A 15547-nucleotide genomic window follows, 5' to 3' on the forward strand; every position below is an offset into this window, starting at 1 on the left:
GTTCTACATTACATTCTTACATAACACTATCCAAACATAAATTAGTTTTGGAACTAGTGCCCATTGTTACTATATGACGACATAATCACTATATTATTCAGATAAAAACATTAACCCAAAAGTTTGTAGTTCAGTTGATTATTTAATGACAAAGTAGAAGCCTCACGGGAATTAGGACAGAACAAACACAGGATCAGCTGCTGAGTTAATTATTGATAGCAGAGGCAGGTTCCTGAAAGCCTGGTTGAATGTGGGAGGTTGCATTATCATGCATGCCTGCAGTCTGACTATTTGCAGAGAATGGTTGTTTTAGGGTTGTTTTAGGACCTGAATCTGAATTAACCTCTCTCATAGAAAGAAGGTAAACAAACTGCAGCTTCACTAGGATGAGATAATTCAGAGGACATCAAATTGTATTTGTCTCATGCTTCTTTACAAACAGGTGTAGACTTATAGTGAAATGCTTATTTACGGACACTTCCCAACAATGCAGAGTTTGTTTTTGTTATATAATAGAAAAATAGACAAATAATAACACAAGGAATAAATACACAATGAGTCGTGATAACTTGGCTATTTACACAGGGTACCAGTACCGAGTCGATGTGCAGGGGTACGAGGTAATTGAGGTAGATATGTACATATAGGTAGTGATAAAGTGAATAGGCAAAAGATAGATAATAAACAGTAACAGCAGCATACAGTGTATTCGGAAAGTATAGAGACACCTCTTTTTCCAAATGTTGTTACATTACCGGCTTACTCTAAAATGTATGTTTTTTAAAATCCTCAATCTACACACAATACTCCATAATGACAAATTGAAAACAGGTGTATATAAATGTTTGCAAATGTATTAAAAATAAAAACTGAAATACCTTATTTACATAAGTACTCAGACCCTTTGCTATGAAACTCGAAATTGAGCTCAGGTGCATCCTGTTTCCATTGATCATCCTTGAGATGTTTCAACAACTTCATTGGAGTCCACCTGTGGTAAATTCAATTGATTGGACATGATTTGGAAAGGCACACACCTGTCTATATACGGTCCCACAGTTGACAGTACATGTCAGAACAAAAAACCAAGCCATGAGGTCGAAGGCATTTCCCAGTAGAGCTCCAAGACAGATTTGTGTCGAGGCACAGATCTGGGGAAGGGTACCAAAACATTTTTGCAGCATTGAAGGCCCCCAAGACACAGTGGCCTCCATTACTAAATGGAAGAAGTTTGGAACTACCAGGACTCTTCCAAGAACTGGCCACCCGGCCAAACTGTGCAATCGGGGGAGAAGGGCCTTGGTCAGGAAGGTGACCAAGAATCCGACAGTCACTCTGACAGATCTCCCAATGTCCTCTGTGGATATGGGAGAACCTTACAGAAGGACAACCATCTCTGCAGCACTCCACCAATCTGGGCTTTATGGTAGAGTGAACAGATGGAAGCCACTCAGTAAAAGGCACATGACAGCCTGCTTGGAGTTTTCCAAAGGCACCTAAAGGACTCTCAGACCATTTAAATCAACATTCTCTGGTCTGATGAAACCAAGATTGAACTCTTTGGCCTGAATGCCAAGCATCACGTCTGGAGGAAACCTGGCACTATCCCTATGGTGAAGCATGGTGGTGGTAGCATCATGCTGTGGGGATGTTTTTCAGTGGTAGGGAGACTAGTCAGGATCGGGAGAAAGATGAACGGAGCAAAGTACAGAGATCCTTGATGATAACCTGCTCCAGAGCGTTCAGGACCTCAGACTGGGGCGAAAGTTCACCTTCCAACAGGACGATGTCCCTAAGCAAACAGCCAAGACAACACAGTAGTGGCTTCGGGACAAATATCTGAATGCCAGAGCCCGGACTTGAACCCGATCGAGCATCTCTGGAGAGACCTGAAAATAGCTGTGCAGCAAAGCTCCCCATCCAACCTGACAGATCTTGAGACGATCTGCAGAGAAGAATTGGAGAAACTCCCCAAATACAAGTGTGTCAAGCTTGTAGCGTTATACCCAAGAAGAATCAAGGCTTTAATTGCTGCCAAATGTACTTCAACAAAGTACTGAGTAAAGGGCCTGAATACTTATGTAAATGTGATATTTAAGTGTTTTATTTTTTAAACACTTCCAAACATGAATAAAAAACTGTTTTTGCTTTGTAATTATGGTGTGTAGATTGATGAGGACATTTTTTAAAATCCATTTTAGAATAAGGCTGTAACGTAACAAAATGCGGAAGAAGTCAAGGGGTCTGAATACTGTCCGAATGCACTGTATGCGATGAGTCAAAAGAGGGTCAATGCAGATAGTTAAATAGTTAGCCAATAGCTACTCGGACTAACTACATAGTAAGTAGTCTTATGGCTTGGGGGTAGAAGGTGTCAGGGTGGTTCTAGACTTGGTACATCGGTACCGCTTGCCAGGCGGTAACAGAGAGAACAGTCTATGACTTTGGTGGCCGAAGTCTGACAATTTTTACGGCCTTCCTCTGACACCGCCTGATGTACTGGGCCGTACGCACTGCCCTTGTAGCGCCTTGCGGTCAGATGCCGAGCAGTTGCCATACCAAGTGGTGATGCAACCAGTCAAGATGCACTCAATGGTGCAGCTGTTTAACATACCAAATATTTTCCGCTTCCCGAGGGGGAAGAGGCATTGTCTTGCCCTCTTCACCACTGTGTTGGTGTTTGTGTGACCATTTATTTTTGGAGAGCTCAATTGATTCTGAGTTCAGGCATATAAAGTTTATATGTGAAAACTATTTCTTACTACTTTCTGATTTCTCAAACTCACTTCTTCGTTTAGCCCATTACTTGCAATGCCCATGCCCAATCCACCCTGTCACGGCTTCACACAACATTCATGTCCATGTTTCTATACTTTTACGGAAATGTTTTCACTGACTGAGGAAGCCATGTGAATGTGTGTGTGAGAGTTACTTTTCCCCTTGAAAGATAATACCCTTGCTGACATGTGACCGATCAGCCACGTTCCTGCAATCATTGCTGAAACATTTCCTAACATTAGCCGGCACCTTCTGCAGAGACATGGGGGTGCTGAGATGGGGCTTTTCATCTGTGATTGTCTCACAAACAAGGTCGCAGGAGCCCAAGGAGGGGGCTGCTCTCCATTCAGCATGCATTCCAAGACCTGAGGTAATTTGAAAAGCACCCTACAGCACATTCATTCTGCTGACAGTGAAAGCATTCTGGGAATTCTGGAATGAATCGGGTACGCCAGAGAGGCCAGAGAGGGAGAGGAGGTGTCCGACTCCCACCGTGGTTCCTCTCCCTGTTCGGGCGGCGGTCGGAGTCGCCGGCCTACTAGCCATCACCGATCCATGTTTCCTTTTCCGTTTGTTTTGTCTTTGATTCATTCACACCTGGTTTTCATTTGCTTTTATTTCTGTGTGTATATTTACCCCTGTTTCCCCGCTTAGGTTTGTGCGGGATTATTCTCTTGTTGCTTGTGGAAGCTTTCTTCAGTGTAATTCACGTGTGGTTATTATAGTAAGGTGCGTTGTGTTTTTGCGCCTTACTGTTAGTTTCCATTGTCTTGGGCGTTGTTTTGGGGTATTGTACTGTACCGTTTTTTTGGACTTGCCCTTGTTAAAATATACGCTACACTGACATCTCTGCTCTCCTCCGCTTGGCTCCTTACCTACCCTCAGTGCATAAACGCAACAGGTGCCCTGAACACTTTATCCCTTTGGTAAACCTGTCTCACTACACCACATCGCTAGAACCACTGCCCTCAACCTGGACTCGGGGGTAAATGTAACATAGTAAACAAAAATCTGGAACACTCAAATTAATATGATATATATGTTACGTTTGGTATGGTATGATATGTTACGTTTGGTATGGTATGATATGTATTACTTTTTGGATGTCCGTCATCCATTTCGTATGACATACACTACATGACCAAAATGATGTGGACACCTGCTGTTTGATGGTGTTGAGTTCAGGGCTCTGTGCAAGGCATTCAAGTTCTTCCACAACAATCTTGACAAACCATTTCTGCATGGACTTTACTTTGTGCACGGGGGCATTGTCATGCTGAACCAGGAAAGGGCCAAACTGTTGCCACCAAGTTGGAAGCTCATAATCGTTTAGAATGTCTCTATATGCTGTAGCGTTAAGATTTCCCTTCACTGGAACTAAGGGGCCAGGCACGAACCATGAAAAACAGCCCCAGACCATTATTCCTCCACCAAACTTTACAGTTGTCACTATGCATTCGGGCAGGTAGCATTCTCTTGGCATCCGCCAAATCCAGATCCGTCCATCGTACTGCCTGGTGGTGAAGCGTGATTCTTCACTCCACACTTTTCCACCGTCAGCGATCTTTACACCACTCCAGGCAATGCCTGGCATTGCACATGGTGATCTTAGGCTTGAGTGTGGTTGCTCGACCATGGAAGCCCATTTCAGGAAGCTCCAGACAAACAGTTATTGTGCTAATGTTGCTTCTTGAGGCAGTTTGGAACTCTGTAGTGAGTGTTGCAACCAAGGACAGATGATTTTTACGTGCTTCAGCACTTGGCGGTCCCATTCTGTGAGCCTATCACTTCGCAGCTGAACTGTTGTTCTTACTAGACATTTTCACTTCACAATAACAAAACATACAGTTGATCGGGGCAGCTCTAGCAGGGCAGAAATTCTAAGAACTGACTTATTGGAAAGGTGCCATGTTGAAAGTCACTGAGCTCTTCAGTAAGGCCAATGTTTAACTCTGGAGATTGCATGGCTGTGTGCTTGATTTTATACACCTGTCAGCAACGGGTGTGGCTGAAATAGCCAAATCCCAAATTTTAAGGGATCAAGTCAAATCAAATCAAATTTTATTTGTCACATGTGCCAAATACAACAGGTGTAGACCTCACCGTGAAATACTTACAAGCCCTTAACCAACAATGCAGTTCAAGAAATAGAGTTAAGAAAATATTTATGAAATAAACTAAAGTAAAAAAACTAAGTCAATGTGATGAATTGTTCAGTAGTCATATGGCTTGGGGGTAGAAGCTGTTAATTAGGGATATGAGTCCCGCCAGTTCCGCAAATAAAAATAAAAATGCTAATATTAAACATTTAGGAACATACAAGTGTTATATATCGGTTAAAAGCTTAAATTCTTGTTAATCTAAATGCACTGTCGGATTTAAAATAAGCTTTACAGCGAAAGAATGCCATGCGATTGTTTGAGGACATCAAAATATTTTTCTACCAGCACAGGTTTCATAAATTCACAAATAGCGATTAAAAATTCACTTACTTTTTGAAAATCTTCTTCTGATTTGTCATCCAAAGGGTCCCAGCTACAACATGTGTCGTTTTGTTCAATAAAATACTTCTTTATATCCCAAAAAGTCAGTTTAGTTGGCGCCATCGATTTGAGTAATTCACTCATTCAACGTGCAGAGAAAGGAATCCAAAAAGCTACCGCTAAACTTTGTTAAAACAAGTCAAAATATGTTTCTACTTAATCCTCAGGTACCCTAAAATGTAATTCAACTATAATATTTCATACGAAAAGAAGTATGTCCAATAGCACGTCCTCTTCGTCGCACGCACATAGACTGATTTCCAAGTCTGTGTCCCAGTACTAAAACTCATAATTGTTCCTTGTTTGGGAAGAAACAAGCCTGGAACCTTGAACAAAGACTACTGACATCCAGTGGAAGCCATAGGAATCGCATACTGGAAGCTATATTAAACCTTTTCCTTAAACCTTCTATTGGAAGATCATGGGCTCTCAAAAAAAAGTTCTGGTTGGTTTTTCTCCTACCATATCTATTGTGTCATAGTCTCCTACATTATTTTAACATTTCTACAAACTTCAGAGTGTTTTCTTTCCAATGGTACCAATTATATGCATATCCTGGCTTCAGAGCCTGAGCAATAGGCAGTTTACTTTGAGTTCGTCAGTCAGGCGGAAATGGAGAAAAATAGACCCTAGCCTGAAGAAGTTTTAAGGAGCCTTTGGTCCTAGACTTGGCACTCCGGTACTGCTTGCCGTACGGTAGCAGAGAGAACAGTCTATGACTTGGGTGACTGGAGTCTTTGACCATTTTTTGGGCCTTCCTCTGACACTGCTTAGTATATACAGTACCAATCAAAAGTTTGGACACACCTGCTCAATCAATGGTTTTTCTTAATTTTTACTATTTCTACATTGTAGAATAATAGTGAAGACATCACAACTATGATATAACACACATGGAATCATGTACTGGGGTAACCAAAAAAGTGTTAAACAAATCAAAACATATTTTAGATTCTTCAAAGTAGCCACCCTTTGCCTTGATGACAACATTGCATTCTCTTGGCATTCTCTCAACCAGCTTCACCTGGAATGCTTTTACAACAGTCTTGAAGGAGTTCCCACATATGCTGGGCACTTGTTGGATGCTTTTCCTTCACTCTACAGTCCAACTCATCCCAAACCATCTCAATTGGGTTGAGGTTGGGTGATTGTGAAGGCCAGGTCATCTGATGCAGCACTCCATCACTCTCCTTCTTGGTCAAATAGCCCTTACACAGCCTGGAGGTCATTGTCCTGTTGAAAAATAAATGATAGTCTCACTAAATGCAAACCAGATGGGATGGCGTATCCCTGCAGAATGCTGTGGTAGCCATGCTGGTTAAATGTGCCTTGAATTCTAAATAAATCACAGACAGTGTCACCAGCAAAGCACCCCAACACCATCACACCTCTCAAATTTGGACTCATCAGATCTAAGGACAGATGACCACCGGTCTAATGTCCATTGCTCATGTTTCTTGAGTAATGGTTTCTTTACAGCAATTTGACCATGAAGGCCTGAATCATGCAGTCCCCTCTGAACAGTTGATGTTGAGATGTGTTTGTTACTTGAACTCTGTGAAGCATTTTTTTGGGCTGCAATCTGAGGTGCAGTTAACGCTAACAAACTTATCCTCTGCAGCAGAGGTAAGTCTGGGTCTTCCTTCCCTGTGGCGGTCCTCATGAGAGCCAGTTTCATCATAGCGCTTGATAGTTTTTGCAACTGCACAAAGTTCTTGAAATCTTCCGTATTGACTGACCTTCATGTCTTAAAGTAATGATGGACTGTCGTTTGTCTTTGCTTATTTGAGCTGTTCTTGCTATAATATGGACTTGGTCTTTTACCAAATAGGGCTATCTTCTGTATACCACCCCTAGCTTGTCACACAACACAACTGATTGGCTTAAACGCATTAAGAAGGAAAGAGTGTGCAAAGATGTCATCAAGGTGGCTACTTTGAAGAATCTCAAATATAGAATATATATAAACGAAACACTTTTTTGTTACTACATGATTCCATATAGGTTTTTTCATAGTTTTGATGTCTTCACTATTATTCAACAATGTAGAAAATAGTAAAAATAAAGAAAAACCCTTGAATGAGTAGGTGTTCTAAAACTTTTGACCGGTAGTGTATATACATTTGCTCAAATTCTAAAAACCTTTTGCTTTGTCATCATGGTGTGTGGTGTGTAGATTGATGAGGATTTATTTAATCCATTCTAAAATAAGGCTGTAATGTAACATGTGGAAAAAGTCAACGGGTCTGAATACTTTCCGAATGCACTGTATGACAATGGTCTATTTGTATATAGGCATACTGCAGCTCTGATTGTTTAGGTCTGTGTGGAGTACAGGCTGAGTAGTGTGTCAATGCAATAGAATCCTACTCCGATGTGTTCTGCATCCATTTTCAAAGTCTGGACATACATATTTTCAGCTTTCATCAGAAACGAAAATTAACCTTGATTCAACGTCTGGAAAATAATACATATTTTCAACGTAATTTTGCTCAATGGGCAGGGAATTTCCTATTCGGGTCTTTCCTAAAAGTCTCTGGCATCCCCACGAGAATGCCACCATCAGTTAGCTAAAACTGTGGGTGAGTCAGATAGCATTCTGTTAACACCACTGTCTCTGCTCGCCTCCCTGTCAGCAGTTTTTATTTTATTTTATTAAATTTTCTTGTTTTTCAAATCAACCAACACAACACATTCCACATTGACAGATGTGACGGGCTTTAAATTTAAAAAAAAATAATAATAATAAATAGTAGTTATACACACATACATACATACATACATACATAGAACAATTAAAAAATAAACATATATATAAAACTTGCAGCAGCACTATCAAGGTTCTTATTAGCTATTTCTAGCCTTCGCTGAGACGACGAGCAAATAATCAGTTTTTAGATTTTACAGCACCTTAACCGTAACCGGCCGCGACCGGGAGGTCCGTTGGGCGACGCACAATTGGCCTAGCGTCGTCCGGGTTAGGGAGGGCTTGGTCGGTAGGGATGTCCTTGTCTCATCGCACACCAGCGACTCCTGTGGCGGGCCAGGCGCAGTGCGCGCTAATCATGGTTGCCAGGTGCACGGTGTTTCCTCCGACACATTGGTGCGGCTGGCTTCCGGGTTGGATGTGCGCTGTGTTAAGAAGCAGTGCGGCTAGGTTGGGTTGTGTATCGGAGGATGCATGACTTTCAACCTTCGTCTCTCCCGAGCCCGTACGGGAGTTGTAGCGATGAGACAAGATAGTAGCTACTACAACAATTGGACACTACGAAATTGGGGAGAAAAAGGGGTAAAAAAATACACGGGGTCATATCAAACTGTACATCTAGTATTTTCTGTGCAGCAGTATGTATAGAATCTGGCAATCTCTCTACAGTTCCAAAATACATGCATATAGGTTCCACTTTCAGAGGTACATCTTTTACAGTTAGGAGACATGTCTGTTTTCATTCTATGGATTTGGGCCCATATTGAAGTTTTCTAAGACTGAAAACAGAAAGCTCCACTCCATCCTGTCAAACGCCTTTTCAGCATCCAGTGAAGCCAGCAGGACAGGGGTCTTCTGTGCGTTTACTTGATCAATAATATCAAAAAGACGGCGAATGTTATCAGAAGAGTATCTGTCTCTAATAAATCCAGTTTGGTCAGCTTTTATTATTTTGGGAAGAAGAGTGTTTAGTCTTTTGGTGAGCAATTTGGTAATTATTTTGTAGTCGAAATCCAACAAGCTTATGGGAGGACGAGCAGGATAGAGGGTCCTTGTCTTTTTTGAGCAACACTGTAATGCGAGCTGTGTACATTGAGTCTGGGAGAACTCCGTTTTTGCAAAAATCCTCCAGCATTGGCATGAAGATAGGGCTGAGCTGGGGCCAAAAAGCTTTGTAGAACTCTGGGGAATCCATCTAGGCCTTGGGACTTATTAGGTGGCATGGAGGTAAATGCCTCCAGGATCTCCTCGGGAGTGAAGGGGGAGTTGAGATCTTCTTGGTCGGTCTCTGATAGTTTAGGTAGCGAGATTCCCTCTAGGAAAGAGTGGAGTTCTGCCTCCGTGTGTTTTCTCTCAGAGGTATATAGTTTGCAGTAAAAATCATGAAAAGTTACATTTATATTTTTTGGGTCATATGTGACCTCGTCCTCTGCTGTTCGGATAGCCATGATTGTACGCTCTGACTGCTCTTTTTTAATTGGTAAGCAAGCAATCTACTCGGCCTATTGCTATACTCATGGTATTTCTGTTTAGTAAAGAAAACTCCCGAGTGTAGTCCAAATTCAGTTTGGCTTTGGCTGCTTTAAGATGACTCCAGGAGGTGCTGTCTGGGGATTGTTTATGTACTTTTTCACAGCATTCCAGCTCCCTCTCAAGATCTAGCCTGTGTGCTTCCATTGCTTTTTTCTTAGAGGAAGCATATGCAATTAGATGACCTCTTAGTGTGGCTTCAGCAGTGTCCCACATTGTGGCCGGAGAAACAGGAGAATCTTTGTTGTCTTGTGTGGAGTTGTCTATCCATGTAGTTACCAATGTATGGAACGCTTCGTTTAATAACATGGAGGTATTGAATTTCCAGCTCTTTGACCTCGGGATGTTTTTGCAGAGGTCAAAGCGGAGGTGGACAAAGGCGTGATCTGAAAGTGCTATGGGTCCGATTGTACACGTGGCTGAATTTATGAAACTCTTTGGGATAAAAATGTAATCTATACGGGAGTAGGTGTTATGGACATTAGAGTAGTACGTATAGTCCATAGATGAGCTATTATTCTCTCTCCAGATATCTATCAGTCCCATCTCTTTAGTAAGAGAGTTCAACATTTTGCAGATCTAGGATTTGTGGTGGGGACTTGAGATGATTTGTCTAGGGTTGGGTTAAGGGTACAATTAAAATCTCTGGCCACCACGCCAAAGGAAACACAATGCTCACTGAACAGGGTTATCATTTTTTTCCATTTTATTGTATGACCTGGAGCATGGCAGTTCCATGTCAATAGATTTAAGATACTAGTCATCGTCATCGAACAGTAATCGAACTTTAGTGCAAGTCATCTCTGGGTAAAAGTGGATAATACAGCTGCGTTCACATAAAAGGAAAATAAATGTTGTACATAAAATAACAATCTCTGAACACCCCAGCCGAGTTCCCAAACAACTCGACACATCCCGTTGGATCTATTACCCCCCCGCTCAGTCTCAATTCTGTGTTCCGAAAAAAAAACACACAAAAAAACGGGAAGTTAGCAACGCACGTCTCCCACCAAAGAAATGCCTCATCCTCTCCGCCCCGCATTGAGTAAATGATAACCTAGCCCCCGTCCAGACCACATTAAAAGAGGGAGAAAATAAAACCAATAACTACTATAACTCCCCCAAGGGACATAGGGAACCACAAGTAATAGTAGCAACAAAAAGATGGAAATAAAAGTAGGCCGAAACGTTAGTAGGCCTAGGTTAGGCTATAGAGCCTATCCCTCTCAGCTAAAGGAAAATAAATATAAATTGGACGGCTATAATGACATTTAGCGGGGCGGGTGGGTCTTTGGATATCGGCTATATGTTGTCTTTAGTAATAGCATTAATCGCATTTAGTCATTGGTCCGTTTCTCATTGACCAGGATTGTCTTTCAAAAAACGTTTTGCCTCTTTGGGAGTTTTGAAGTGTCGCAGGGCTCCTTGGTGAAGCATCCTGAGCTCGTTTGAATCCCCTGAAGATGCCTCGGTCAATGGAGTATTTCTTTACCTCGTCAAACTCTCGGCGCTTTCGGCGTATTCCAGCTGACAGGTCCTGGTGTAAAGTAAGTTTTGCGTTTCCCACTGTGATGGTGTTGATTTTCGCTGCCTGTAGGACTCATTCCTTGTCGGTGAATCTGTGGTTGTCTGGCTGCTGGTGGGGGCCTCAGTGCTCGGTGAGCTCTCTCTCGAGTTCTATTGGCCTGTCGGTGGACAGGTGGAGCCACTCGGGAAGTTTGTCTTGCAGGTAGCGGATCAGTGGCATGTTTCCCTCTTCTTTTTTGCCCAGATTTAATAGAACACAATTATTCATTCGCTCCCTGTTTTCCAGGTCCTCTGTTTTCTCTTCCAGATGTTCTATTTTCTTTTTAGCATATGCTATTGTTTCCATGGCATCTGTCAATAAGTTTTCCATGGATAGGATTCACCCCTCTGCCTCATCCAGGCACCCCGCGTTTATGGTTATCTTGTTGTTGATGTCAGTCAAAGCGTTTTCCAGGATTGTCACCTTGCCCCCTATCGCACTGAGCTGAGAGTTAATGGCATCTAATTTAATGTTAAGTTCTGTACGTTGGGATCTCAACTCAGAAAGGATGTATTTGACAGAGTGCGAGGATGTCATTCGTTGGGCCTCGGGGGGGGAACGGGTCCTCTTGCTTCTGGCTAATGGCGCTAGCTTTTTCTGAAGCTAGCTTTTTCTTGGAGGCTTTTTCCGTCGCTAATGCTCGAGTCCGGGTAAAAATGTCACCTGTAGTGTTGCCTTTTGTAGCCGCCATTACTTTTTTTCTACAGCTAAAGGAGTTTAAACTTGGAGTGGAGGTAAGATGAGGAATTGGAAACTACTTGTGCGGAGCTCTTAGTTCACACGGCCATCTCGTTCAAGGGTCACGTGATTTCCCCCCCCCCCCCCGTCAGCAGTTAAAACCTGAGTCAGTCATGTTTGTTCAGTGTTTGTGAAACTCACATGATGTGAGCACAACATAAAGAGCAAGAAGCTGGAGGTCTATAAATAGCTATTTTTTTCATGAATGACACAGTGGCTACTATTAGACAACAAACATAGCCTATACCCTTGATCTTGTTATAACTGTCTTGCACACAGGCACACAAATACACACACAGGAACAAGTCTAACTAACAGGCACGCAAGCACATACACAAACCTCCCTAATCGGCACTGATCAGCGGGTTCAGTGGGTTTGGTCCGTTAACCCTCACATGCACTTTCCTGTTTTTGCAAAGAGGATGTGGTTACATCCGCACTTATAATGCTTCTGCTGCAATCGATACGTCATGCACACAGGCCTAACTCTCATTCACACTTTAATTCATTGGAATAACCATCACTTCAAAATCACTTTCCTAGCTATTTTGTCAGGGAAACGTGAAAATAATAGGCTAACTTTGATGTAAGAATTATGTTACAATTTGCTTTGGAGAATCTAGCTCACCAGTCAGAAAAGAGGTACTAAATTCAATAAGCACCCAGGTGTTACACAACATATGGGCTAGTTAACTTGTAGCATCACTTGGGACACCTCAAAGGAATAAAACATATGCAAATAGTATGCCCTCTGCAAATAACATGACTGTGAGTTAAGTTGGGTCTCCAATTCAGACTAAATGACTCATGGCAGAACATGTGCCTGAGCCTCAAGGAGAGGAATCAAGGAGACAGGACTGAGTAAATCTGGATGGATGGAGCTCACCTGCCCTCTGTTGGTCAATTGTCATCCATCAAACATTTCCTGGAGCAATAGAGTATGATTTCAATATTTACTTAATCTTGAGCCACTATACCAAAACTGAAAATGTACAAAAACAATTACTGCATAACTCTTCATGCTATTCACTCATCTTGAGACTTTGGCCTAGATTCAATCAGATCAAGTATTAATGTCGATAACCAAGGTGTAACTGTGTGGAGATGTCAAATCGTTGAGCAGCTGTTCTTGATCATTTTCATGAAGCCACACCCGTCCCACTTGTGTTAGAAGTTCAGAACTAGAAAGTGTAGGCCATATACAGTGCCTTGCGAAAGTATTCGGCCCCCTTGAACTTTGCGACCTTTTGCCACATTTCAGGCTTCAAACATAAAGATATAAAACTGTATTTTTTTGTGAAGAATCAACAACAAGTGGGACACAATCATGAAGTGGAACGACATTTATTGGATATTTCAAACTTTCTTAACAAATCAAAACTGAAAAATTGGACGTGCAAAATTATTCAGCCCCCTTAAGTTAATACTTTGTAGCCCCACCTTTTGCTGTGATTACAGCTGTAAGTCGCTTGGGGTATGTCTCTATCAGTTTTGCACATCGAGAGACTGAAATTTTTTCCCATTCCTCCTTGCAAAACAGCTCGAGCTCAGTGAGGTTGGATGGAGAGCATTTGTGAACAGCAGTTTTCAGTTCTTTCCACAGATTCTCGATTGGATTCAGGTCTGGACTTTGACTTGGCCATTCTAACACCTGGATATGTTTATTTTTGAACCATTCCATTGTAGATTTTGATTTATGTTTTGGATCATTGTCTTGTTGGAAGACAAATCTCCGTCCCAGTCTCAGGTCTTTTGCAGACTCCATCAGGTTTTCTTCCAGAATGGTCCTCTGTATTTGGCTCCATCCATCTTCCCATCAATTTTAACCATCTTCCCTGTCCCTGCTGAAGAAAAGCAGGCCCAAACAATGATGCTGCCACCACCATGTTTGACAGTGGGGATGGTGTGTTCAGGGTGATGAGCTGTGTTGCTTTTACGCCAAACATAACGTTTTGCATTGTTGCCAAAAAGTTCAATTTTTGGTTTCATCTGACCTTTTTCCACATGTTTGGTGTGTCTCCCAGGTGGCTTGTGGCAAACTTTAAACGACACTTTTTATGGATATCTTTAAGAAATGGCTTTCTTCTTGCCACTCTTCCATAAAGGCCAGATTTGTGCAATATACGACTGATTGTTGTCCTATGGACAGAGTCTCCCACCTCAGCTGTAGATCTCTGCAGTTCATCCAGAGTGATCATGGGCCTCTTGGCTGCATCTCTGATCAGTCTTCTCCTTGTATGAGCTGAAAGTTTAGAGGGACGGCCAGGTCTTGGTAGATTTGCAGTGGTCTGATACTCCTTCCATTTCAATATTATCGCTTGCACAGTGCTCCTTGGGATGTTTAAAGCTTGGGAAATCTTTTTGTATCCAAATCCGGCTTTAAACTTCTTCACAACAGTATCTCGGACCTGCCTGGTGTGTTCCTTGTTCTTCATGATGCTCTCTGCGCTTTTAACGGACCTCTGAGACTATCACAGTGCAGGTGCATTTATACGGAGACTTGATTACACACAGGTGGATTGTATTTATCATCATTAGTCATTTAGGTCAACATTGGATCATTCAGAGATCCTCACTGAACTTCTGGAGAGAGTTTGCTGCACTGAAAGTAAAGGGGCTGAATAATTTTGCACGCCCAATTTTTCAGTTTTTGATTTGTTAAAAAAGTTTGAAATATCCAATAAATGTCGTTCCACTTCATGATTGTGTCCCACTTGTTGTTGATTCTTCACAAAAAAATACAGTTTTATGTCTTTATGTTTGAAGCCTGAAATGTGGCAAAAGGTCGCAAAGTTCAAGGGGGCCGAATACTTTCGCAAGGCACTGTAGAAATGACACTCCAAATTAAAATCCTTAAACAAAATGAGGACTTCTATCAGCCTATAATCGAGGTGTAAATTACCTCACATTCCAGTGTTCAAACGTGTAAAAAAAAGGCTTAATGGGGATTTATCTTAATGGCAATGTCCGCTTTAGGTATACTGCCAGGAGCCTCTTGTGGATTTGACAGCACTAACACAGTTCCAACTCCGACACTGCCCAAAAACCGCTATGTGGATGTTGGCTAAGTAACTTAATGCTATGCCAATACTGTTTACAAATTAAGAAAGTATGACTGACAGATACCAACATTTATTATATATTTATTGAACATTAATGCGTATGATAAAGCTCTCAATGTATGAACTCTAATAATATAGTATAAAAATGTAAATAGTACAAATAACGAGTCATTGTAAACATCCATAACAAGATAAACGCAAGTTTATCATGTCAGTATTTCTTCAGCACAGTATAATGTGTTTTGATAATGTAGTGTGTCATACTGTTTGAAAACCATGCCTCCAAACAACTCCCAAACAGCTGGGAGAAACATAGTGTTTTTTTCTGGAATTAATGACACTGAACAAAAATATAAACGCAACATGCAACAATTTCAAAGACTTTACTAAGTTACAGTTCATATAAAGAAAGGCCCTAATCTATGGATTACACATGACTGGCAATACAGATAGCTTTAAAAGAAGGTAGGGACGTGGATCAGAAAACCAGTCAGTATTTGGTGTGACCACCATTTGCCTCATGCAGCGCGAGACATCTCCTTCGCAGAGTTGATCAAGCTGTTGATTATGGTCTGTGGAATGTTGTCCCACTCTTCAATGGCTGTGCGAAGTTGCTGGATAT

The sequence above is a fragment of the Oncorhynchus mykiss genome, chromosome 2 (genome assembly GCF_013265735.2).
Source record: "Oncorhynchus mykiss isolate Arlee chromosome 2, USDA_OmykA_1.1, whole genome shotgun sequence".
NCBI lineage: Eukaryota > Metazoa > Chordata > Actinopteri > Salmoniformes > Salmonidae > Oncorhynchus > Oncorhynchus mykiss.